This window comes from Pogona vitticeps, chromosome 4 (genome assembly GCF_051106095.1).
Source record: "Pogona vitticeps strain Pit_001003342236 chromosome 4, PviZW2.1, whole genome shotgun sequence".
Lineage (NCBI taxonomy): Eukaryota > Metazoa > Chordata > Lepidosauria > Squamata > Agamidae > Pogona > Pogona vitticeps.
The window spans coordinates 17,241,111-17,266,362 of NC_135786.1; the positions used below are offsets into that span (position 1 = coordinate 17,241,111).

At 42.2% G+C, this 25,252-nt stretch overlaps 1 protein-coding gene across 5 annotated transcripts in view; it reads left to right on the top strand.

The window, feature by feature from the left end:
• The window catches only part of LOC110081075 (disheveled-associated activator of morphogenesis 2), a 114,276-nt gene that overhangs the window by 14,817 nt on the left and 74,207 nt on the right, over window positions 1–25,252 (top strand). For 4 of the 5 annotated variants that reach the window (XM_078392159.1, XM_072996829.2, XM_078392160.1 and 1 more), the window contains exon 1: window positions 4,940–5,203. The exons of the other annotated variant lie outside the window; for it this stretch is intronic. The gene's annotated coding sequence lies outside the window, so the exon portion shown is untranslated. Of the gene's footprint in view, window positions 1–4,939; window positions 5,204–25,252 lie in introns of those variants that run through there. 5 annotated transcript variants of the gene reach the window in all.

Here is a 25,252-nt window from a genome sequence, read left to right on the forward strand (position 1 = left end):
GACTGGACAAAAATAGAAATTGAGCACCTCTCTGCCTTTTCTTTGTCCTCTGTTATCATTTTCTGCATTGATTTCAAATTGTTAATGATGACATATAAAACCCTAAATGGTTTAAGACCTTGATATATAGCAGAACGTCTCCTCCCACCTAGATCTACCCGAATCACTCGTTCTAGCCAGGAAGGGTGGCTGAAGGGCCTAATGCCAAGGGAGGCCCAGAGAGAAGGAACAAAAAACCGGGCCTTCTCGGCAGTGGCCCCTCGCCTTTGGAACAATTTGCCCCCAGAGATCTGTCTGGCTCCCTCACTGGATGTTTTTAAGAGCAAACCTAAGACCTAGCTCTTTAGGCAGGCTTTCCCTCATGTCATCACTTGAATACTACCCCCCCATCTTGAACTGTATTACTATTGTTGTTTTTCATTTTATTCTATTGCTTTTATTTTTTCTTATTGTTAGCCGCCCAGAATAGATTGGTCTAGATGGGCAGGGTATAAACAAACAAACAAACAAACAAACAAACAAACAAACAAACAAATAAATAAATAAATAAATTTTCCCATCTCCATTGTGGAGCTGTGCCACTCTGTATTTTGTTTGTCTTTTCCTACTCACATACCTGAAGAATGCTTTTTTATTGCTTTTAATATCTCTGGCTAACCTCAGCTCATTCTCAGCTTTTGCCCTCTTAATGCTATCCCTGTATTTCCTTCCTACTTGTCTTGGTAGCCTGGCCTTCTTTCCACTTTCTGAACATGTCTTTTTTTGGTTTTTGGGTCCTCCCTGGGCTTTTTGTGAAGCCACACTGGCTTTTTTTTTTTTTGCCCTTCAAATAAGAGAGCTCGGTGGCTGTCTTATTTGAAGGGTTTTATCTCCTCCTCCCTTATATAAGGCCCCGGCTTCAGTGTGAACTGCTGCACCCTAGACAAAGGTTTACACAGCTTTCCTCTTTGAATGAGGAGAAGTAGGCCAGCCACGTTTCCATTTGCTGCCAGACTCTTGCGCTGTGCCAGTTAAGTACAGCAGGGAGTGGAAGGCTGGTTGTTGTTTTCTCCCCTTCACAAGCTCTCAGCCTGTAAATGTTTCCTGACCTGTCTTTTTATCTTGCCCTGGAGATCCATAGCTGCTAAATGTATTGCCTTCTTCTCCTTTGTTTGTTGCCATGCAATGCAAAAATCGCTGCTTTATTTGGTGAGTTGTCCATGTCAGTCATTCCCTGTGATCTTACTTTCCCCGGGGATCCACAGTGTCACTGAACTGCTATCCAGCATCCCAACAAATCCCCATTAGCCTGGGCTGACTCATGGATTCTTTCAAGCGCAGTGTGTTATTTCTCTCTCCCCCCACACGCTCTCTTTTTCTTTACATGTGCACTCCTCTGTCCTAAGACTTGTCAGCTAGCTTTGTTTTCCCTCAGTGTAAACAGGAAACAAAAATAAAACCAACCAGCAGCCAGTCCTCAATTTTTCACCCTTCGCTGGGCTTACCCTAGCATGACAGTTTGCTTAGAGCAAGATGTGCTGCTTATGTACCACATCATAGCGCTTAAAACATTCTCTGGGCAGTTTACAGTTTAATTATGCAGGCTGTACATTCCCGGCCCCTCAATGAGCTGAGTACTCAGTCTACTGACCTTGGAAGGATGGAAGGTTGAGTCAACCTTGAGCCAGATGCATGACCTCTCAGGATCAAGCTCAGATCGTGAGCAGAGTCTTGGCTGCAGTACTGCAGTTCAACTGTTGTGCCATCAAGCTCCAATATCAAGATCCAAAGGTGGGTGGGAGGCACATTGCCAATTACCATCTTCCATCACAAACTCCAACTCCCCCCCCCAAAAAAAACCAGAATGTAGCTGGGTGTCTTAACTGAATTTGTTAGGGGGGATTTGAAATTTTGGGAAGGAGTTCAGAGGTTGCATCAAAATCACTACCTTGTAGGCAGAACATGAACTCCCATTTTTTACATGCGAGTTTTCAGGGAGGACCTGAAAGGCTACAAAAAGCCCTATGATCAAACTTTGTCCATCCTGGAGTTAGAGGATCAGAATAGGAGAGAGTTAGGTTCAAATCTGCACTCTATCATGATCCAGTCACTTCATCCCAATCTCTCACCCATCTTGGAAAGCTGATATAAAGGTAAAGTAGAATTGGGAGAAAGACGTATGTATGTTTGTAAGCCTTTGTTCATTCATTTCTTAGTTAGAGAACAATCAGATGGAGAAATAATTTTCATTTTAGACCACTTGTCTCGTGTGAGCTATTTTCTGGTGAACACATTGTTGCAAAGTTTTGAATTTTTGGTAAATTTACCTTTGCTACACAGTAGAAGTACAGAGATTCACAGAGGGAATAGCTGCAAGTCCCCTAGATCAGGGGTCCCCAACCCACGGTCCACGGCCTGGTGCCGGTCCGTGGTCTGGACCAGACTGGGCCACGGAGACAAATCTCTCAGCCCCTGCATGCACTCCATTCCACACAGCCCTTTCATGCATGCATGCATGCATGTGTGCGTGCCCCCTGTGAGTTCCCTTTGTGCATGCGTGCAAGTGCGTGTGTGCCCCCACAAGCATCCCCTGTCCCTTCACGCATGCACACGAGTGCGGGGGTGCCCTGCCTTCCCCGCACATGGACCTCATCCTCCCCCAACTGCTCCGCACTGTCAAAAAAGTTGGGGATCACTGCCCCAGATAATCCTCCCCTTTCTCATTAACTGGCACCTAAAGTCTCAATAATTAGCTTTAAGACATACTGTAAAGTGTAGAAGAGTAAACATGTTACTTAGAGTTCTGAACAGATCACCAAAACAACAACAACAACAACTTGCTTCCAACAGACTAAACCGGGGTGGGGGAGGGAGAAAAAAATTCAACAGAGAGGTGAGTCTCTCTTTGAATTCCGAAGTGGGAGAGTTAGTTCTGGACAGATTGACAGTCCAGAACAGCCCCTCCCACTTGCTCAAACCACAGGCAGCATGCAAGGTTGTCAATAAAACTCCAACAGTCCCAGCTGGACCTTTTTTTTTTTTTGTCCAGTGGTGGGGCTGTTCTGTTTTGGATCAGGGCTGGAGTAATTTCTGTAGGGACAGAAGGGTCACTTAAAGGGAGACCTGCTCCTAGGAAGCCAACCCTTTTGAGTGCTGTCAGACATACTCCTTTCTCACTGTCTGACCATACTCCTAGTTAGCTCTCAAGATGCCATGGTGTCTTCTCTTCTGCTGTAGTTTTATCCTCACAACAACCCTGTGAGGTAGATTAGAGAGAGAATGGTCTGAGGACTACCTTGTGAGTGTTCTGGGTCAACGTGAACGAAGACTGGATCATTCACGTGATAGTTCAGCACTCTAACCATGATCTTACTCTGGCTCTCATTACGCCATCTTGAGCAGCTCAGAAGAAAGGCAGGACATAAATGTCAAAACCAGATGGATAAATAGACCATAAAATATTATTTCTGCATATCTGAATGACAAGGAAAGGCAAGAGAGATTCACAATTTCCCATGTTTCCTGAATGTGAAAATGAGCTTGCTGTGTTTTGTGGTTGGCTTTCAAGAGTCTAGCACGGAGTTCCTTTTGAGTTCTTCACACATGAAATACTACTCAGTCATGTCTTTCCAACACTAATGTGATTTCTTTTCTAATACAGGCAATCTCTAATGTCTGTTTCTAGGCTTTTCCTTCTTTCCTTTTGGTTGTTGTAAAGGAACCTATTTATGTAGCCGAGTATGCTCAGGTCAAGAATGAGGAAATAACTGTGTTTCCCATCAGCCAATATTTAATAGAGAGAGAGAGAGAGAGAGAGAGAGAGAGAGAGAGAGAGAGAGAGAGAGAGAGAGAGAGAGAACAAAAACATGGAAGGGAAATCCGGAACGACCTTTATGACAGACTCAGTTCAGCTCAATATCTCTCTCTTGCTGTTGTTGTTGTTGTTGTTGTTGTTGTTGTTGTTGTTGTTGTTGTTGTTGTTGTTGTTGTTGTTGTTGTTGTTGTTGTTGTTGTTGTTGTTGTTGTTGTTGTCTGTGTTAAAATAGCTTAATTAAAACCTAATATCTCCCATCCTGATATTTTTAACTGTGATGTTCAGTTTGTATTAGCTGCTAAGATCTTCAACCCATAGTCCTGACCTCCTTTTGCACATTGTGGACAGCTGTGCTTCTCCAAAGCAATTTTATCCAGAAGTGCTACTGAAAATATTTTCAGCTTGTGGGGGTGGGGAGAGAGTCTCCATGTTAATGCTACATTACAGTACTCTTCATAAAGACACCAGATTTTAATCTCACATCTTTCCTTTGGATTTTGGATTATATAATTACATATATTTGAGTTGTAAGTAAAGCGCTCCCTAAACACTTATGATCTGTAAATGTTAAGTCTTTCTGGTTTACTGTTATATCCTGTGCAGGTACTCATCATGATAGCTCCTGTAGGTAGCCTGCACACTGCAGTCCAACAATGCAGGCAGGTGTGTTGATCTATATTGGTAAATGAGGAGCAGATCTTTTGTAAAGTGAATGGCTCTTAATTGCCCATTAAGATAAAACAATCTCCAAATTCATTGCATTATAACAGGAGTAGTTTGCAACACTATACTGTTCCTGAGCAATGCCATTTCTTTCCCAGCTAATGTAAGGATTGTGGTTATGCTCTGAGGGATCAAGCACTTTGAACCTGTGAGGCTTGGTTTCAATACAACACTGACTATCACATCTTCCTTATGAAGCAGATAATTCCTGCACCTTGGACCAATGTTTTGGAGACCCAAGTACCCCCTTGATTATAGAAATCAGACATTGCTGCTCAAAACATTGTTGTGGTAACCAATCATTCCTTTCAGACAAACTTCTGTTTAATTCTACTCTATGCCTTTCATTTACCAATTAAAAGGAAGTAACTGAAAGACAAATACTGTAAGCTGTTTAAGAAAGAAGCAAACATTCTTCCCCTCCCATAAGAGAGAGATTGCCAGGGGAACTTTGGAGAGACTTCCCTTTCTCTTTGAGATCGGAGTGCCTACAAGGAAGTAGAAGTCAATTAATAAATAATTGTAGGGACTGAAAGATTCTGAGACATAGATGGGGAAAGGGAGAGAGCTGTATTTCGGAAGAGCAGGCGTTCTTCATGAATGAACAATAACAGGAAACCTTGAGGGATATCGGCAAAGTAGAGAGACGCCATGGAGAATACAAAGGCACTGGATGCTGTACCACAGGTAAAAGGGAGGCAAACCTGCTCTGCTTGCCCTTCATTATAAATTGCATTTGGTAGGCACAGCTAATAGGTGTCTCCAATCTAGGAATGCATATACAGTAGAGTGGAATTTGGGATTGTGCTATGTAAGATTGTGCGATGTATGCTGGCCCTACCGTTGGGCAAAGTGATGCAGGTGGCTGATGCTAGGAGGCAGCAACATGGTGTTAGAAGTGAGGAGCTCTGCATCACACAGACTGCCTTGTGTTGTCTCAGCTAGGTTATTGCTTCTGTGTGTGATAGAGGATGTTGTCCCATTGCCAATTACAAGAAAGGCTCTTTTATCTTAGAATAATAATCAAGGACTGCTGAGCTGGAAGGGGCCCTATGGATCATTGAGTCCGGCCCTTTCAAGGAGGCACAGTGGAGAATCGAACTTCCAACCTCTGGCTCTGCAGCTGGATGCCTAAACCACTGAGCTATCCAGCTGTTGTTCATGAAAAAGGAGAGGGTCACTTAGGACTGTAATTGCAAAGTGTTGAGGGGGTTATGCTTGCTCTCAACATTCCATTTCCATGCCTCTACTCCAACTTTTTAAAGAGAACTTCAATATTTTAAACAGGAAAGCAGTTTAAGTCACATTCTTGTGTTAACCAACAATTATCACGTTGCCTATGATCTGTATCCTCACCTGGATATGACTGTCATCATCACCATGGAATAAATACAGTGTAGGGAACAGCCAGGATTTCCTTGCCTGAAATCCTGTTCATGCAGCTACACAGATAAGGTTGATGATGTCATCAGCCATAGTGATTTTTTTTTTTTTTTTTTTTTTTTTTTGCAGAAAGTAAACATCTCTGATTTACTCTAAAGGTCCTGAGGCTCCCATGGGGTCCCTTTCATCTCATGGAAACACTTGGAGGCCAAAGGACCTTTGGAGTGGGAGGGGAGTAAAATCATCTTGATGCCAGTGATTTTCAGGAACTAAAGACATCCCCTCTGGCTTGATCCTGTGGCCCACAATAGCTTCTTCTCCAGGACAAAAGGGATTGCATGGGAGCCTTGCAACCTGTTCAGGAGGCAAGACAGGGGGTCAAGAATGTGGGTTTTAAAAAAAAATAATAGCTGCATCTGATGACATAATCAGCCTTGTGCAGATGCATGTTCAGCCCCTGTGTCTGAAGAAGTGGATTTTGATCCACAAGAGATCACACTGAAATAATCAGTTAGTTTTTGAAATGCTATAACTTTCCCCCCTTCTTCCCCCTGCCCTTTGTTTTTACCATTTTGTTAATCTTGTCTGTGAAACATGTGCTAAGTATGCAGAATTAATGCAGATTTCTATCGTTTGATTAATTGCTGCAGTGTGCTGACCAGTTCATTGAGCACTAGTTAAAAACAGAGGCTTTAAAGCTGATTTTAATTGGAAATGCCTCCCAAAGAAATACTGTTTCATGTTGGAGGGTCATGAAAAATTACTAATGCACTTTGTGAGTTTGGTCATTCATTTTAGATGTTTTCTTTTCCAAAGAATTAATAAGTTTGGGGGTTTTCCCTCTCGTGGTATGTGTAATGTAAGGTTGCAGAGATTCAGTAATTGGATAACAAAGCACTGCTGCTCGCTTTAATGTGCACTGATTTGAATTAACACAACTTACTTGTGTAGGAATACTGACACTATCCACATGAAGTCTAGCAGACCTTCCCCAAATAAAACAAGTGTTACAATGCACCCCTATGTACAAGCTACTTAAATTCTGTGGATAACAATGGGTTTTAACCAGCCTAGCAATTGTCGAGATGGTTGTTGTTGTTTAGTTGTTTAGTCATGTGTCCGACTCTTCATGATCCCATGGACCAGAGCATGTCAGGCCCTCCTGTCTTCCACCGCCTCCCGGAGGTGTTAATTATTATTATTTTTATAACCCGGTATGGTAATTATGGGTTAATTAATTTTAGGCTCCCAGTTGCCACAACATTTAAATCTGTTTTTGTTTTGTTTGTATAAATTTAATAAAATAAATAAATAAATAAAATAAAAAGGAACTGACACCTTCAGAACAAATTAAGAAGACAAACTGGTTATTTTCAGCATGAGAGGATAATCTCATGCCAATGCCCTATTGATCGGTGGAGACATCCCTCTTCTTCTAGCCAGTGAAATAGTTTAGGTGGTGGGGCTTTGTTTCTTCATTATGTCCCTTTCTGCCCATACTGGATCAGTTGGGGAGTTTCCTGGGGAACGTCTCAGTCTGTCTACTTTAAACATAGTCTGGTGGCATTGAGATAATAACTGCGATTTTGTTGAAGATCTGGTTAGATTTCCTTACCTCCATCCTACTTCTGTACTTCACTCATGTCAGATTGTTTGGATTTTTTCATGTTACGTTACCTCACTTCCTTGAGGTCACTTTAGATGGAATTTGAGAGCTATTGCATATTTGTCAATTTGTTCCACTGCTCCATATGTCACTACAAGGGCCTGGGGAAAGGGCTGGCCAGAATTTCTGGGATTTGGAGTCCAACAACATTTAGGGGCAGAAGGTGGGGAACCACTGGTATAGTGCAACCAGGCTTATGGGGTCTAGTTCTTTCTGAATGGCAGGGGTTATGACATCCCTCCAAACTCTCCTGTAGCCTTGGGCCTTCCTTGCAATCCTCACAGTAGCTGGTGGAATCACATTGTTGCTAGCTATCTTTTTTGCAACGCAAAATATCTGAGGATGGTTTGGCCTCAGATAGGCAATTAAGATCCATTAACGTTACAAAAGACATACTCCTTCTGTTCCTGAGATGGACCACCCAGCTGCCTGGATTATTAGATGGGGTGGGTAGAGTGCTCATGGGAAGGACAGATCCTGAAGCTGAGACTCCAATACTTTGGCCATCTCATAAGAAGAGAAGACTTCCTGGAAAAGACCCTGATGTTGGGAAAGTGTGAGGGCAAGAGGAGAGGGGGACAACAGGGGATGAGATGGTTGGACAGTGTCATCGAAGCTACCAACATGAATTTGACCCAACTCCAGGACACAGTGGAAGACAGGAGGCCCTGGCGTGCTGTGGTCCATGGGGTCACGAAGAGTCAGACACGATTTAAAGACTAAACAACAACAACAAGGGAAGATTGGCTATGGGGACCATGGTGGTGAACACTTGTACTTCCGAATTTACTAGTATACTACTGGATACAAGCTTTTAAATCACCTCTTTCATTTGATGTTAGAATGCAAAGAGGATTGATTGATTGATTGATTGATTGATTGATTGATTGATTGATTGATTGATTGATTGATTGATTGATTGATTGATTGATTGATTGACTGGATTTGTTCCCCGCACCATCTGACAACCAGACCACTCTGGGAGGCTGACAACAAGATAAAGAACACAATATCAAACCACAATAAAATATGTAGTATGGAAATGGCACACTCTTATATTCCTCTTCTTTGGTGTTTATTTGCTTGAGTACAGTTTGATTACTCTCTGTCCTTTTTAGGCCCCTTTTACAGTGCATAAGAAGACCCCCTTCGTCCACAATGTTTTGAGGTTGGTGGGGCTATTTTCAAACTTGGAGAAGTTATTTTTCGAATTACTCAAGCCCCTTCGCGACAACAAGGCAGCGATCCATGAAGGGGCACACAGAAACCCCTTCAAACTTGCTGCTTCTCTAATGGCAGTCAGGGAAGAAGCCAGAGGCAATCAACCAAACAGCAGCATTCCAGGTTAGAGATGGGAACGAACCAACTGGTTTGGCAGTTTGTCCCATTCTATTTCTCAGATGAACAAATTTCTGGTGCTTCCCAGCCCTTCTTCCCCCAGCAGGCACCCACTCTGAGGAAGCGGCCCGGCTTCCCTGTCCCACGTCTTCCAGGTGCTGCCTCTGAGTGGGTGCCCACTGGAGAAGGTGGGGTTCGGAAGTGCCGAACACCAGTTTGGCCACAAAACAAACTGTCATGAACCACTGCACTGGAGGTTCGTGCCCATCTCTGTTCTAGGTATATCGGTAGAAGAGGCTTTCCCCAAATGCCATAGATGGGGGGAAAAAACTTTATCAATCGAGTTAGTAGCAAATAAGAGTCACATTAGGCTGTAAAACCCCGTCTCCCTGATAGACAGTACTAGTCCATGCAAGACTGCTTCCCCCCACCCAACAGAATTTCCAACCTAGCACACGGCTAGGGATTTCAGCAGCCACAGCCACCCCAGATGGGAATTCCAAGACTTTTTGTTCCCCCAGAGTAACCTTTCCAAGTTGTGGGAATACTGCAGTGGAATCTTCTATTTGCAAAAGGCCATTGCTATACCATTTTAAGTCTCCTTCCCGCCAACACAATGGCTAAAATTCAGTTCGTTCGTTCGTTTAGTCGTTTAGTTGTGTCCGACTCTTCGTGACCCCATGGACCAGAGCACGCCAGGCCCTCCTATCTTCCACTGCTTTCCGGAGTTGGGTCAATTTCATGTTGGTAGCGTTGGTGACATTGTCCAACCATCTCGTCCTCTGTCGTCCCCTTCTCCTCTTGCCTTCACTCTTTCCCAACATTAAGGTCTTTTCCAGGGACTCTTCTCTTCTCATGAGATGGCCAAAGTATTGGAGCCTCAGCTTCAGGATCTGTCCTTCCAGTGAGCACTCAGGGTTGATTTCCTTGCAGTCCAGGGGACTCTCAAGAGCCTCCTCCAGCACCACAATTCAAAGGCATCAATTCTTCGGCGGTCTGCTTTCTTTATGGTCCAGCTCTCTTTATGGTCCAGTAGTGCATCTCAACTAGAGCAGGCCCATTGATTGAGTGATAATTTGATGAGTCTACAGCTTACCAAGGAGTTGACCCATCAAATTCTCACTGATTCAGTGGGGGCTACGCTAGTTGTGGCTGACTACTGGATTTAATTCCAGTGGTGGTGTGAAAAGAAATAATTTTCTCTCTCCCAGGAGGTGTTTCTGAAGACTAGTCTCTCTGTATTTCTAGTTGAAGTTAACTTTTAATTTCCTTGCAAATGCGGTGGTGTTGAGGTTTTGGCAAACTATAAATTATGTTTCAGTGCTACTGATGAACAAATTGAGTGGCTTGAATTTGTTGAATTAAAGAATAGAACAGTGAGCTAAAAGGCAGACTGATTAATCAGCTGAAACATTTGAATTAGTTACTCACAGAATGATAGCAACCATTTGAAGTCTATTGCCAGGCCTGGAACTAGCTCAAATTATGCACAGACAGCACATCCACAGACTCTGACGGGGATACCAAGCTGTGCGTGCATTGAAAGATGTTTCTACCAGTTCACTGGGATCCAGCTGAGCTTTGCGAGAGAGTGTAAGTGCAACTGTGCCAATCAACCTGGCTTTACCATGTGACTCCCCCTTGCTAGGCAGAGGAGTAAAATTATTTTCCCTTCAGGATTAAAATGAATGAAAAGCCATATCGCTGTTTAAAGGTTTAGATCAGAACCTGAAAAGTTACTTCCAAATCTAGTTACCATTCTAGCTCAAGTACCCCAAAAGGAATTAGTCACCATTACGATGTTTTTTTAAAAAATCTCCAGTGGGCTACTGATACTATTTTATTTCATTAAAAACTATTGGAGTTTTTGCAACCTCACAGGCTGCCCGAAGAAGCTGTGGTAGTGAGCACAAGAGGGTATACTGTAGACCAAGGGTTATCAACGCTCGCACGGGTGATGTCATGCTCGCATGGGTGCATGTTGCGCCCGCGGTGGGCATGTCACACCTGTGCATGGAGCTTTCTCCCCCCAGCCAGTCCGCAGCCCCAGAAAGGTTGGGGACCACTGCTGTAGACCATCCTGACTGCTGCCATTGGTGTTGTCAACATTCAAGTTACCCTTTATTATGTAAAACTTGATATCCTTTCCCCCGATGGCAACATGGGCATGATCTTGTGCAGCAATATTGGACCATTTCCTGGCTTTTTGGATTGTGGATATAGCAGCACAGTATCCCACATTGATAAACTGGAGATTTTTTGAAGAATTTAATTACTTCCAAGCTCTATTGCTGGGGAACTGTGCCTTGTACCATCTGGAGCTTTTCTGAGATAACTATGTGAGCTATAGCAGAGGCAGATCATTGCCTCCTCCCTTGGGCTTAAGTTATAAATTACATTTTTAAAAAATACAATTCCTGTCCTTTTGTGCCTAGCTGATGTTTTCCCCAGGAAGTCAGAGCGGCAGAATCAAATATAAGTACCCTTCAAGGCCTTCCTATTCACTGAGCTTTTCTAGTAGGCCCGTGTTCTTGCACCCAGGTCAGGTTGACATGAACATATAGCAGTTAAAGGACTTCAGGATTTGAGCTGGGGAGGAAAAAGTTCCTTTTGGTGCCCATGAATATACATGCCAAGGATGCACTTGATCACTTGATGGAGATATATACTGAAAAATCAGACTTAGACAAACTTGCAGAAAACCAGCAAATAAAGAAATAAAAATTGCACTGGAGAGGTGGCCTTTAACTAAAAGTCTAGAAAAACTGATGTATATGGTATTGTATGGGGATTGGTAAAAACAAAGTATAAGGGTAAAAGGAAGATGTTTGGCAGACAGCCTTGATACTGACTGTTGTGACCTTGCCAGCATTTGAAGGATTTATTGGCGCGGCGTTAAAATTGGTAGAAAAGAGAGCTACAGAGCAGGCCCAGGAAAAAAACACGATGACACAGTTTTGTGATGTGCATATCTAGCAGTCTGTTGTGTGGGTGGAAGCTGTTATGTTACCTGAGCAACATGGAAAACATAACAAAGCCCTCAACTTACAATCCTCCTCCTTATGAGCGATTCTCATGTCCAAGTTTGATTGAAAGGTAAAGCCATGTGGCTCAGTGGTTAGACTGGAGTACTGCAGACAACACTCTGCTCACAACCTGGGCTCGGATAGCTGGCTTGAGGTTAACTCAGCCTTCCATCCTTTAGAGCAGGGGTCCCCAACCCACAGCCCAGTGCCAGTCCATGGCCTTGGCAGGATCGGGCCACGAAAACAGATCTCTAGCCCCCTTGCACGTGCTCCCCCCACAAACGGCCCATCCACCTGCACACACGGGTGGCCCACCCACCCGCGAGCGCCCCCGCCCATCCACGCATGCGCACGAGGCGCCCTGCCCACCCATGCATGGACCCCGCCCCCCAACAGTCCATGGTTCAGAAAAGGTTGGGGACCACTGCTTTAGAGGTCAGTAAATTGAGTACCTAGCTCATGGGGCAGGGGGCAATGTGTAGCTTGTGTAATTAAATTGTAAACCATCCAGAGGGTGCTTTAAGGGCTGTGGGTGATATATAAGAAGCAGGCTTTCCTCAAAATTTCTGTTTTTTCATAAGGGATGAAATAAGCTTGGGAGGCTCACACAGCCATGATGGCATGTCATGTATTTTAGTGGAGAAGAGAGTGACCCCAGGGCTTTGTCTTAGGTGGCATGCAGAAATCTCCCATCCTGTCTGATTGGTCCCGTACTTTTTAAAAGAAAAAATGCAGTGTGTTTAGATTGATTTTTAACTCAATGATGTCTTAATATTATCGTTTGTTTAGCTGCCTTTAAACATGACAGCCTTCTGTATGTTTGTATTTATAGCTGTTTTAATTTTGTTGTGAGCTGCAGTGAGGAGGGAGGCTGAATAGAAACCAATCAACCAACATACACAGAGGAAACTGTTGTCTGTCTAGCCCAGCATTATCTGCTTTGACTGGCATCAAAGGCTCTATTCAGAGTCTTTTGTATTATATCTTCACCTGGAAGATGGAACCAGCTGGTTTTCACAGGGAGGACCCATGATAATGGATTCAATTTTCAAGAAAGAAGATTCCGATTAAACATCGGGAAAAGCTTTCCATCATACAAAGCTGGCTGGAAATGGATTATCTTGGAAGACGATGGGCTCCCCTTTGTTTTCATTTAAAAAAAACCAACAGAATTGGGGTGGTCCTCTGTCAGGGTTGATTTAATAGTGGATTTCCTCTGTTGCCCTGGGTAGACAATCTTCAAGGTGTCTTCCACCTTTACAAGTTTCTTATTGTCTACTGAATGGTTCTTTTTAGATGGACCTGACTGGAATGGGGACCTTCAGTATATAACGTCTCAGTTCTGCTCCAGTAGTTCTTAATTGGTGGTTTGGCAGAGAAAATTAAGTGTGACCTTAATTAAAAACAATAATAAACTACCGTACTTCTTAGTAAAAAACATACAGGTCAAAAACCTACAGGTTTTTGATTTACAGTTTCCCTAGTAGATCACCTTTTATTTCTCAGTTTACCTCAACTGGGATTTATATGTTTCAGTACATTCACTCAGAGACTCCAGTGTGCACATGAATAAAAGGTTTCATGTTACTCACAGTTCTTCTTATGTCAAAACAAATATATTTTGTAGAAATGTTAACTTGTACATTACTGAGCTTAACTGCTTAATTTGTTTCATTATTAACTAACTGACTGGTTATATAGCTAAATGACAGAACATTTCACTTTATCTGTTCACTTTTGACTCCATAACTCTCACATGTTGAACATTAACTGAATTCTGACTAAAAAAAATGGGGAAAAGAATCTGAGGGAGAGAGAGAGAACTGTTGTCTGCTTATTGAGTTGAATGACAGCAACCCCATTCCAGGAAAGTCTCTACAAGCCAAAACCTCTTAAAAGCACCATATGAGGATGCAGTATATCCAACAGATAGTACCCTGAAAGTTTCCAGTTTTATATGTCCATATCAGGTGGGTACTGTTTGCCAGTGCCCATGTTGGTTTGGAGATTCTGGAAGCTATAACTCCCCAAAAGTACTTTTTCTAAGCTCTGGCACTTGGGCATCCTTGGCTGGATTTCAGAGCTTGGAAAAGTTAAAGAAGGATGGGAACTATTTGATATGCTGAAACCATCTATTACAGTGGTAGTATTGGGTCCCAGGCCATCTTCCTTGCCATGTTCAGTTGCAGATGGCTGCAGCATGTCCTTATATTCATTAAAAGTCAACTTTTTGAGCTCTGCTGGATTGTGGTAACTTGGTCTCCATCTGAGATGATGTGTAATAAGACAATTATTTAATGTCCCTCAGGAGGGAAAAGGGGGATTTATAAAACAAGTCAATAAAACAAACAGGGGGTTAAGCAATCATTCATCTCCCTTTCTTTATTCACCCTTTCCCAACACATATAAGCCAGATGGACTGTGAATATTATTGGTGTGGTGTCATCAGGTCCTTTGAAGTTGGAGTTTTCTATGACTAGAGATACCCTCCTGATCCAGTCAGCAGCTGGCAGTCTTTGGTCCAAGTCCTTGCTCAAACTGAGCAAAAGAAATAATGATCAAACAGAGTGCTACTCCTGTCCTCTGAGACTGGTGAAACGTTAGGAAAAACAACTTTTAGAACACGGCCAAAGAGCCCGAAAAACCCACAACAACCATTAGATCCCGGCCGTGAAAGCCTTGGCAAATACAATGATCAAACATCTCCTAGGAAATTGTTTGGTTCTGATGTCAGAAAGACAAGCACCAATTCATGGCTAACGAGCATGATTTATTTATTTATTCTATTTGTATCCCACCTATCTGGTCATTACGACCACTCTAGGTGGCTTACAACACAAAATACATGGGTAAATATTTAAAAAAGTATTACACAATAGACAAATTCTACAAGATGGAAAGCAATAACATAAATCACAATAGAGAGAGGAAGGGAGAGAATCAAGAATTAACTGGAGGGAAGGCCTGCCTAAACATCCACGTTTTAAATCGGTTTTTGAAAATACCCAGCGAGGGGGCTGCGCGAATCTCCGGAGGCAGATTTTTCCAGAGGCGATGTGTGTTAGAACCCTGTTCTGGTAGATGACCAAGTTCCAGTTTCAATACCACTGTCTGGATTTCCCAGGTTTTTATCAAATAAGCAAAGAGAGGTGAAATACGGGGCTCCTCTCTCATAGACCTAGATCCAAAGAAGGAGACATTCAGAGGGGAGGCAGTGCAATCATATACCACTTTCCCTTTACTTTCTGGATAACTGCTATTCCCATAACTGTTTCGTTTCCATAACTGGAAATTCCCCAAACTGCTTTAGGCGTATTTGAACATTACATTGAGCCAACATGGTCTTGTCATGTGCAGTGGTTCCCAACACTGGATACCCTGATGCTCTTAGACTACAACTGCTGGAAATCCTGACCAGCACAGGTAGTGGTGAAGTCTTTCGGGAGCTTTAGTCAAAGAACACCTGGGGACCCAAGGTTGGGAACCACTGCTCTGGTGGATAGAATGTGTAGACTAGGATTTAGAAGAGCTGGGTTCAAATCCCCACTCAGACATGGAAAATCCCCGGAGGATGGGAATGGTAAACTACTCCATGAACATCTCAAGTATCTTGAAATCCCTCTAAGGTTTTCCATAAATCAGAAGTGACATGACAGCAGGAAGTACATTATTACAGAGCCTCGTGGAGCAGTGGTTAAACTGCTGTACTGCAGCCAAAACCGTGCTCACAAGCCTGGGTTCAATCCCAGGTAGCTGCCTCAAGGCTGACTCAGCCTTCTATCCTCCTGAGGTTGGTAAAATGAGTACCCAGCTCACTGAGGTGTGTGTGTGTCTGGACAATGTGTAGCCTGCATAACTGATGTGTAAGCCACCCAAAGAGTGCTTGAAGGGCTATGGGGTGGTATTTATTTATTTATTTATTTATTTATTTATTTATTTATTTATTTATTTATTTATTTATTTATTTATTTATTTATTTATTTATTTATTTATTTTTGTTAATTTATTTATTTATACCCCACCCCTCTAGATCATGTCTACTCGGGTGGCTTACAACATAACAATAAATCAATATAAAAATATATATAATCATAAAAATACAATTGCAATATTAATATAATATTAATATTAATATAAGCAGCACACTTATTATTTACAATGATAAGGGGGAAAAGTACCGTATTTACAGTGACATTAAGTAAAAGTGAGATGTTTGAGTCCATACCTGTCTGTGCTACATGGCCCATCCTATGTTACGTGAGCTAGCTTGCTTCCTCAGGTGCAATGGAGAATCTTTTCCCACAGACAGTGTCAGTTCAACAGCCAGTCTAATAAGTTTTTCTAAGCTCCATGTTGCTGCTGGGGCTTGAGGAAGATCCACAAGCAGTCCAGAGAAAATTGCTTCCACACATTCTGGGCAGTGTGACAGCATTAACTCTCGGAAGGTGGGCCTATTGTGGGATAAGTGCCCTAACAGGAGCCTATTTCCACTACTCTCTGTTGTCAGATATGGTTAATGACCCAGGATTGGACCACGGTCTGTCAAGCAGACATAGGACATCTATCCTAGTGAGCCATGAGCTGGGCTTTTGGTCATCAGCAGGACAGAAAAATAGAATCATAGAAGGGATCTCACAATCATCTAGTCTCGCTTCCTGCCAATGCAAGAAATCCACAGGTGAAGCATTCCTGACAGGTAGCCATCCAGGCTCTGTTTGGAAACCTGCAATGAAGGAGAATCCACCACCTTCCAACATAGCCTGGGTGTCATATTATCAGGAAGTTCCTCCTAATGGTTAACTGGAACTCTTCCCTTGTAATTTGAATCTGTTGTTTTGGGTGCTATCCTTTGAATGATAAGAAGCTGGATCCATCTTTCATGAGACAGCCCTTCAAACATCTGAAGATGGCTATCTTACCACCTCTCAGTCTCAGTGCTCAGTACACCCAACTCTCTCAATGATTTCTCATACAGCATGGCTATCACATCCACAGAGTTGGTGGAACTCCTCTGACACATGCCAGCTTGTTGTTGCTCTTCTTAAATGGTTTTGGGCAGACCTGGATACAGCAGTCCAAGGGAGGTCTAACCAAATCAGAATACAGTGTTACTTTGTTCTGAAAACACTACCAACAATGAAAGGTTGGAGGAAAGTTAACATGATGTTTGTGGTTTTCTTGACCTTCTTAAATGATACTTGAAAGTTTCTGTTAAAAACTTTGTATGAACATTTTAGTTAGCTGGTAACCGTCCAGTGTTTAACAGGTTGGCCTTTTTCATTGAATAATGTAAAATAAGTACACAAACCTACGATAAGAAGTGCTCTGAACTATCTCCAAGATAATTAGGTGCCACCATTTAACATGCTGATAATCATTGTTTCAACACAAGGCTAATTAGATTATCATGTTAATAAGCAATATGATAATACTGTTCTTGTTACTTTGGGTAACTTTAATTACTCATTAAAAGGCACAGGGCATTATTACCTTGGTAATGAACAGATGCAGTGATATGTCAACAGCTTCCTATATTATTTTATGAATCTTTATTAAGTAATAAATGTTTAAAAATGCACTGGGGAACGCTGCAACAGCACTGAAAGAGCCAGCACCAGAAGGTTTGGCATTTTACAAACAATTATGGAATGGCAGCTTCTTCTTTGGAGATGAAGTTAAAATTTACAGAAACAAGGGGCACTGCAGAGGTGTTGTGGTTGTTTTTTGAAAATTAATGCAGCCTGTGATATATTCCAGGAGAAGAAAAATCTAGCAATCTAGGTTTAGGGAGAAAATGAAGACAAATGGTCAGTATTTTGTTAATGGAAATTTGTTTATTATTTGATAACTGCAAGTTGTTGTTGTTTAGTGTCTGACTCTGTGTGACCCCATGGACCAGAGCACGCCAGGCCCTCCTGTCTTCCACTTCCGGGAGTTGGGTCAAATTCATGTTGGTAGCTTCGGTGACACTGTCCAACCATTTTGTCCTCTGTCATCCCCTTCTCCTCTTGCCTTCACACTTTCCCAACATCAGGGTCTTTTCCGGGGAGTCTTCTCTTCTCCTGAGATGGCCAAAGTATTGGAGCCTTAGTTTCACGATCTGTCCTTCCAGTGAGCACTCAGGGTTGATTTCCTTCAGAACGGGTAGGTTTGTTCTCTTTGCAGTCCAGGGGACTCTCAAGAGTCTCCTCCAGCACCATAATTCAAAAGCATCAATTCTTCGGTGGTCAGCTTTCTTTATGGTCCAGCTCTCACTTCCATACACTAGTGGAAAAACCATAGCTTTGACTGTGCGGACCTTTGTCAGCAAGGTGATGTCTCTGCTTTTTAAGATGCTGTCTAGGTTTCTCATTGCTTTCCTCCCAAGAAGCAGGCAACTTTTAATTTCAGGGCTGCAGTCACCATCTGCAGTGATCATGGAGCTCAAGAAGGTAAAATCTGCCACTGCCTCCATATATTCCCCTTTTATTTCCCAGGAGGTGACAGGACCAGTGGCCATGATCTTAGCTTTTTGATGTTGAGTTTCAGACCATTTTTTGCACTCTCCTCTTTCACCCTCATTGCAAGGTTCTTTAATTCCTCCTCATTTTCTGCCATCAGAGTGGTATCATCTACATATTTGAGGTTGTTGATATTTCTTCCCGCAGTCTCAATTCTGGTTTGGGATTCATCCAGTCCTGCCTTTCGCATGATGTATTCTGCATATAAGTTAAATAACTGGTAGAGAGGTTGGCAAATGTATCAATACAGACTCAATCAGGGCTACCTGTGTGGTCTTGTGGTGTTCACAAGGCAGGCATATAGCCCCTTGCTACCCAACAAACAGTATGTTGAAGGGTGGAAGAGTGAGTTGGCACTAAAGAAGAGGAAGACTGACATTGGTTAACCCATCTTCAAGGGGTTAATCTTCTCCTGGACACCTCAACCATGTAGGTGCTAGGAATGGTCTCTCAGTGAGTTCAAGCCACTCTCCACACCTTAGTCTAGCTTCGGAACTAAACGAGGGCCTTCTGTCAGTGAAGCATAGTGTCTGGGCTTTGCCTTTTTCCTGTCCTTTAAAAATCATCATTATCTCCTTTTGAAAAACTCAATTAATTATGCTACTAGAACTGAGTGTGCCTATATGTGCAGATGAACAGCTGCATTCTTGTGGTGAGAACTTCAATTTAGGATTTCAGGGTCTATCTTTTTCCTCCCTACTTTTGGTTTCTCTGTTCTTGTTGGTGTGATGGGTCACTGTCAAAGCTTGTGTCCTGCTTTTCTTTTTTTCTTGTTTTCTGTGGCTGGAGGTGGGCAGAAAATTCTTCTAGAAAGAGCTGTGATGGTGCTGGGGTTGTGTATTCTGCCAGATGATGTCAGCCAGCTGAATATATTTATAGGACCAATAGCAGACCCTTGTTGTGAACTTGCAAAGATCTGCTGCAGGACTACAAGTAGCAGTTTTGGCTCTTGGGGCAAATGACATCATCTGCCACTTGCACTGCCCTAAGGCAGTGGTTCTTAACCTTTTTGAAAGAAACGCCCCCTTGAGCCATTGAGGAAGTTATCATCGCCCCCCTCCCCGTGGCGATATCTTATTTATTTATTTATTTATGACACTTAAATCCAATGACCCCTGAAAACAAAATTCAATTCCAAGAAAATGAAATGCCCCCCAAAAGTAACATTTAATGATTTAGTTGCAAGCGAATTTTAAGACTCAAAAAGAAATATAAAAAGGGCATAAAAACAAACCGCAATGCAGGAACTAAAAATTTCAAGACGAAAACTGTGAAACTAAATTAAGATTGGAGGAAAATATATATTCATGCACATTGTAAAAAGGCTGCAGCCATCTTCACAGGTTTGGCTTGCTCCAGCGCCCCCCTACCGCCCCCTTCTGCTCCAGCGCCCCCACGCCGCCCCTTTTCGTTCTACCGCCCCTCTGAAAAATGAAATCGCCCCCTGGGGGGCATTATCGCCCACGTTAAGAACCACTGCCCTAAGGCATGGTGCAAACAACTAGCAAGAAAAATGTGTGTGACCCACAAAATTGTGGGGATAAAAGGGAATAGGGCTGGGAAGTGTTAACTATTTATTTTCCAAACATTCACCTCTAGATTCACCTTTATATTTTGGGGTGCTGTAGTGGATCCGATGATGGACTAAGGATCAGGTGTCCCAGGTTCAAATTCCTGCTCAGTGCTGGAAACTCACTGCTGGTAACGGTAAAATGACAACGACAATAATTATGGGTTTGGTGGCCCTTTCAAAGATTTGCTAGGTAGAAAATGCACAGCAGTGGTTTACCCTTCTCTTCTTCTGGAGATTGTCTGGCACTGCACAGCTTGTCCAAGGCTACAAAGCATGGCTCTTCTGCCAGGAGGCACAGTGAGGAATCAAATCCCCAAACTCTGGCTCCATAGCCAGATGCCTAACTCACAGACTTATCCAGCCAGCAGACAAGGGCAAAGCTACTCCTTAAATATCTCATATACTTAAAAAAAAAATGTTAGGGTCACTAGAATTGAGATGCAACTTCATGGCAACAAGAACAGTGTTTTAAAATTGTTTTTAATCTTGGTTTTAAGTGATGTGGGTTTAAATTATTAATAAGATATTTATATAGTGTTTTAAAACTAGGTTTCTTTTATCGTTTTGTCTCTTGGTTGTGAGCTGCCTTGAGTCCCCTACGGGAGAAAAGGGCTCCATATAAATAATATAAACAAGCAAACAGATAATAAAGAACAAATTTTGGCAAAGCCTCAGTTTCCCTGCCATCATTGTGGCTCTAGTCTGCAGGAATCTCAGGTGGGTTGCGCACATAGAGGGTGTGGCTTAGGCACATAATCCTCTATGTGCCAACCTTAGACTGAACACCTGGATAGCGTTAGCAGGCAAGACAGTTAATACATCGTTAGAAGTGTTGCTTTTATAAGAGCAAATAATCTGTTTATTTCCCCTAAGCAAATGACAGAGAAATGGGGAGGGAAAATGAGTACTGGGGGGAGAGAGAGAGAGAGAGAGAGAGAGAGGGTGATGGGTGGGACAGGATGATGGAAACAAAGAAGGAGAAATGATAGCCTCCTCTGCTTTCGACTTGACAGCTATGTTCCGTCCCATCTGCCAGAGGAATAAAGCCCTCAACATCTTACCCAGAGGGAACACGTTTTCATTTTTATACTGTGTACTGCACTACAAGGACAAAACAGTCAAAGGCAATACAAGGAGTCTTCCTTATGCCTTGGGCGAGGAGTCCAACTCGGTTCTGTTTTGTCAGTGTTCACACTCTGTTTGCATACAGAGGCAAAGGTAAGGCGAAGACCATTTTGCAGACTGCCCCTTCCTCATTTGCAACCGTCTTCCTCGGCATCCTTCCACCCGCCTGTGGGGAGACAGTTGGTTTTTTTAAAAAAAGAATAGATCACCCATATAAATTGAGCAGCACAAAATTGCATTGTCTGGGGATCTTCTGCGTCAAAAGGCAATTTAAAAAAAAGGGCTGGGGGCACCTCCTTCTCCCCAGTTCCCCATGGCCCTGGCTATTTTTCATGTCACGTTCAAATAGGGCCCAGCCTGGGTAGAACTGAGCGTTGAAGACACCTCAGCATAGTTCTTGGGATGATGCCCTTTGCTGCGAAAGGGCTTCTCCGTGGGCCTTGCTCTGCAGCACTTCATCATGCTGGAAATGCTGAGACTGTGTAATGCCCAACCAAGCACTGTCCGTTCTAATGAAGTAGCGCGCAACTCCAGTTGTAACCAGTCTGGATATCTATCTATCTATCTATCTATCTATCTATCTATCTATCTATCTATCTATCTATCTATCTATCTATCTATCTATCTATCTATCTATCTATCTATCTATCTATCTATCTATCTATCTATCTATCTATCTATCTATCTATCTATCTATCTATCTATCTATCTATCTATCTATCTATCTATCTATCTATCTATCTATCTATTTCCCTTTAACTTTGCTTATTTTAGTTTATTGTTGGAATGCATGTCGTCTCCAGCATCCCACACTAACAACGTGCTAAATCCACAGAGAAAGAGGTCAGGTTTTTTTATATGGAGATCTGCCAGCACCTGTCCTTTTAGCAGTTTTTTCCTGAAAAAAAATGTATAAAATGAAATATAAAGTAAAATTGTATTGTCTTTGTGCAGTAGAGGCTGAATTCATATGCAGAAGATAGGTTATCGAGTTGCTTTCATAAGGATGATGGGGGCTGTATACAGGTTCCCCTCCTTGGATGCACACCTTAATGTGTGAGGGGTTTTTAGTGTATCAGAGAAGAAGAGTGCAATGATATCAGGAGGCTGGACTCCCGTTATGAGCCTGGATTCCTAGCAAGGTCACCCAAGGTGGAATGTTTACAACTGAGGCACCAGACTAAGATGCGCCCACCTTCTTCAAGGATGACAGCCACATCAGAAGAAGAGAATAAATTTCAGTGGGGGTAGGGATGGAGAAATATCTGGATGGCAGCTATTGCGCAGCAGCGGTAGCTGAAGCTGATGCTGGTGGAGGATCTTTCACAGACAATGGCAGTGACACTCAAGCTAACCTTTATCAATACATCACAGAAGGAGGCAATGGTAAACCACTGCTGGTCCCTTCTTGCCTTGAAAGCCGTATGATGAGAGAATTTAAGATGAAAAGAGAGATAGTGCTGGAAGATGAGACTCCCAGGTTGGAAAACACTAAATCAGTTACTGAGAAAGATCAAAGGACAAGTACAAATAGTGCTGTTGCTAATGATGCAAATAAATTAAAGCCATGGCTGCTGTGCACAGAGGTGAAAGGAAGGTCTGATGCTGCACAATACTCACATTGGGATATTGAACATGAGAGGTATGAATCAAAGTAAACTGGAAACTGTAAAGCAAGAAATTGAAGTATAAACATTGAAGTGTTTGGTGTGAGTGAAGTAAAGACTGGAAAAGGGCTTTTTTCAATCAGAAATTTACAGAGTATTTTACTCTGGAAATGACAAACTCAGAAGGAATGGAGTGGCTCCAATATTAAAGCATGGTATAGCACAGGCAGTTAAGAGCTTTAATGCAAGATCTGACCAAACACTACTCCTCAGACCTCTAGGAAAACCTATCAACATAACCATCATTCATGTTTGATGGTTTGATATCATTTGTAGGCTGCCTTCCTTCGGATGAGGAGACTCAAGGTGGCTCATAATATTAAGAACACAATAAATTATGCATTATAAAAGGAATTAAAACTTAATTTAAAATATATTAAAGAATTTAAAACATTTAAGACTTTTAAAACAGACTTACTAGGTCTATAGTACTGTACCAATGAGAAGAGACCTATTGAATCAATGGTTATGACATAAGAGATGACTTCTCAAGTTCTCATTGATACAATGAGTCTGGTCTGTTTAGGAATAACAAATGGATTTAGGTCTCAGTTTAGACTCAGATCTGGCAATTTGCAAAACAGCTTGACTCTCCTTGGACTAATTTGGATGAGGCTCAGTTTGACTCTGGACCAGATTCAAGCCTTCTTTCAGAAATCCATCCCCCCCCTTTTCTTTAGCTATAATTAGAAATCAAGAAACAGCCATAACACTAGGTCTGTTCATGAGAGCTGACGACCATGACAAAATTGGCAGGCTTAGAATTCCCCCCATATGAAGGGTTGAAATAATAATCATTATATATGTCAAGTTGATGTCCATTCGTGGCAATCCCTTCCATGGTTTCCTAGGTACAGAGTACCCAGACGTGTTTTTCGCGAAGACGCACAGCCTGGCCCTTTTCTTACAAATCACAATGGAGACTCAGCCTCCCAAGTTGCTTCTACTCATTGAGAAATGTAGCATGCTTGCTTAATTCCAGACATACAGGTGCAATTAAACCTTCTTATGCTAAGCACCCTTCAAATTTTATTCCTTTTTTTTTTAAAAAAAGGAGAACCTCCTATAGTTTTTAATTTATTGGCAAAATAAAATTGACAGTTACAATTGTAAATATATGAGAATATAATTCCTACCACATTTAAAATACAGATAATTTGGGGCCAGATTAATGAGTGCTCTTTCTCAACAAGAACGGATGAATTCCAGCCATCCTCAGATTCTCCATGACAGTGAGAGGCTGAGTGGTTATTTTTTGTTTATTCTGCAAGGCCTCCCTGAAAGATTGTCCTTAAGAGCCACATGGATCAGGCTACTGAAGAGGCCATTCTGTTCTGTTAAAAGTCTGTGGCTCTTTGGGTCACTTGTTTCAGTGAGAAAGTAGACTGTACTTTAAATCCAGGACAAGGAACCCTTTAGAGTCTTAAAGCCAAAGACATTTTCACAGACATGATCCGGGGAGGGGCAGGATGTGTTCCAGGGGCAGTTAAGGCCGAAGACTGCTTCTAAAGATATCAGCCTATTTTAGCTTAAGCTCCTCAAGTAACTAAAGGCTTAAAAGAGCGATCTACACAGTTCTGCTTCCATTGACTTGTCATCAAGGACAACAGGAGGGAAAGAGTGAATGGGTGATGTTATTTCCTTTCAGTTATTCCCTTTGTCAGTGTGGGGTTTTTTTACCCATTAAAATGTTTTCACCTGTATTTTTCTTCATTTGCTTTCCCATTGTCATCCGCCTTGAGTCTCATTTACTGACAAAAAGATAAACTATTTCAGTCAAGAGCTTTGTTCTTTGAAAGGCTTTCATAGACTAGACTGCCTCCGTCTTCAGACAGAAGCCATTTTTGTATCCACATGAGTCACAGAAGTGGCACAAATATTTGTACATTATGCAGCCTTGGATCTGAATGGAAGTCATGAGTGTTTCTGGCGCTGTTTAGATACATGTTTGCTAGCTTAATCAGTTTCCTTGAAATGCCTGTTAATAGTAATGTCGTTTATTTGCTGGCTGATTCCACATTAGTCTCCAGTGTCTTTTTCAATAATCTGGTGGCTCTATTGTTTCTGAAATGGGCCTTCTTTCAGAAATACAGAAAAGAATCAAACAGCCATTCTCAATTTACAATAGAGTCTCTATGTTTAGAGTTGATATACCTTAAGGGGACAGACTGTATTTGTCTTCAGTGTGGAAGGGATTGTCACTCTCAAATTGGCCTTCTAAGCCACACTGCTGTTCCAAGTCCTCCATACAGAGCACGTTACCATATTCTCTTGAGACTGAAGGATGCCTACACCTTAAGATCCAAAATGGTAGGACATAGAGCTTTGAAAATGAGTGGTTTGGGATGATTACAGCTAGGAGTATAAAGAGTAGTTGCTTTACATTGTTCTTTCTTGACAATTCAACTTGTCTCAATTCCATGATATACCTTGGTGAGGAATTTACAAATCCTGTGAG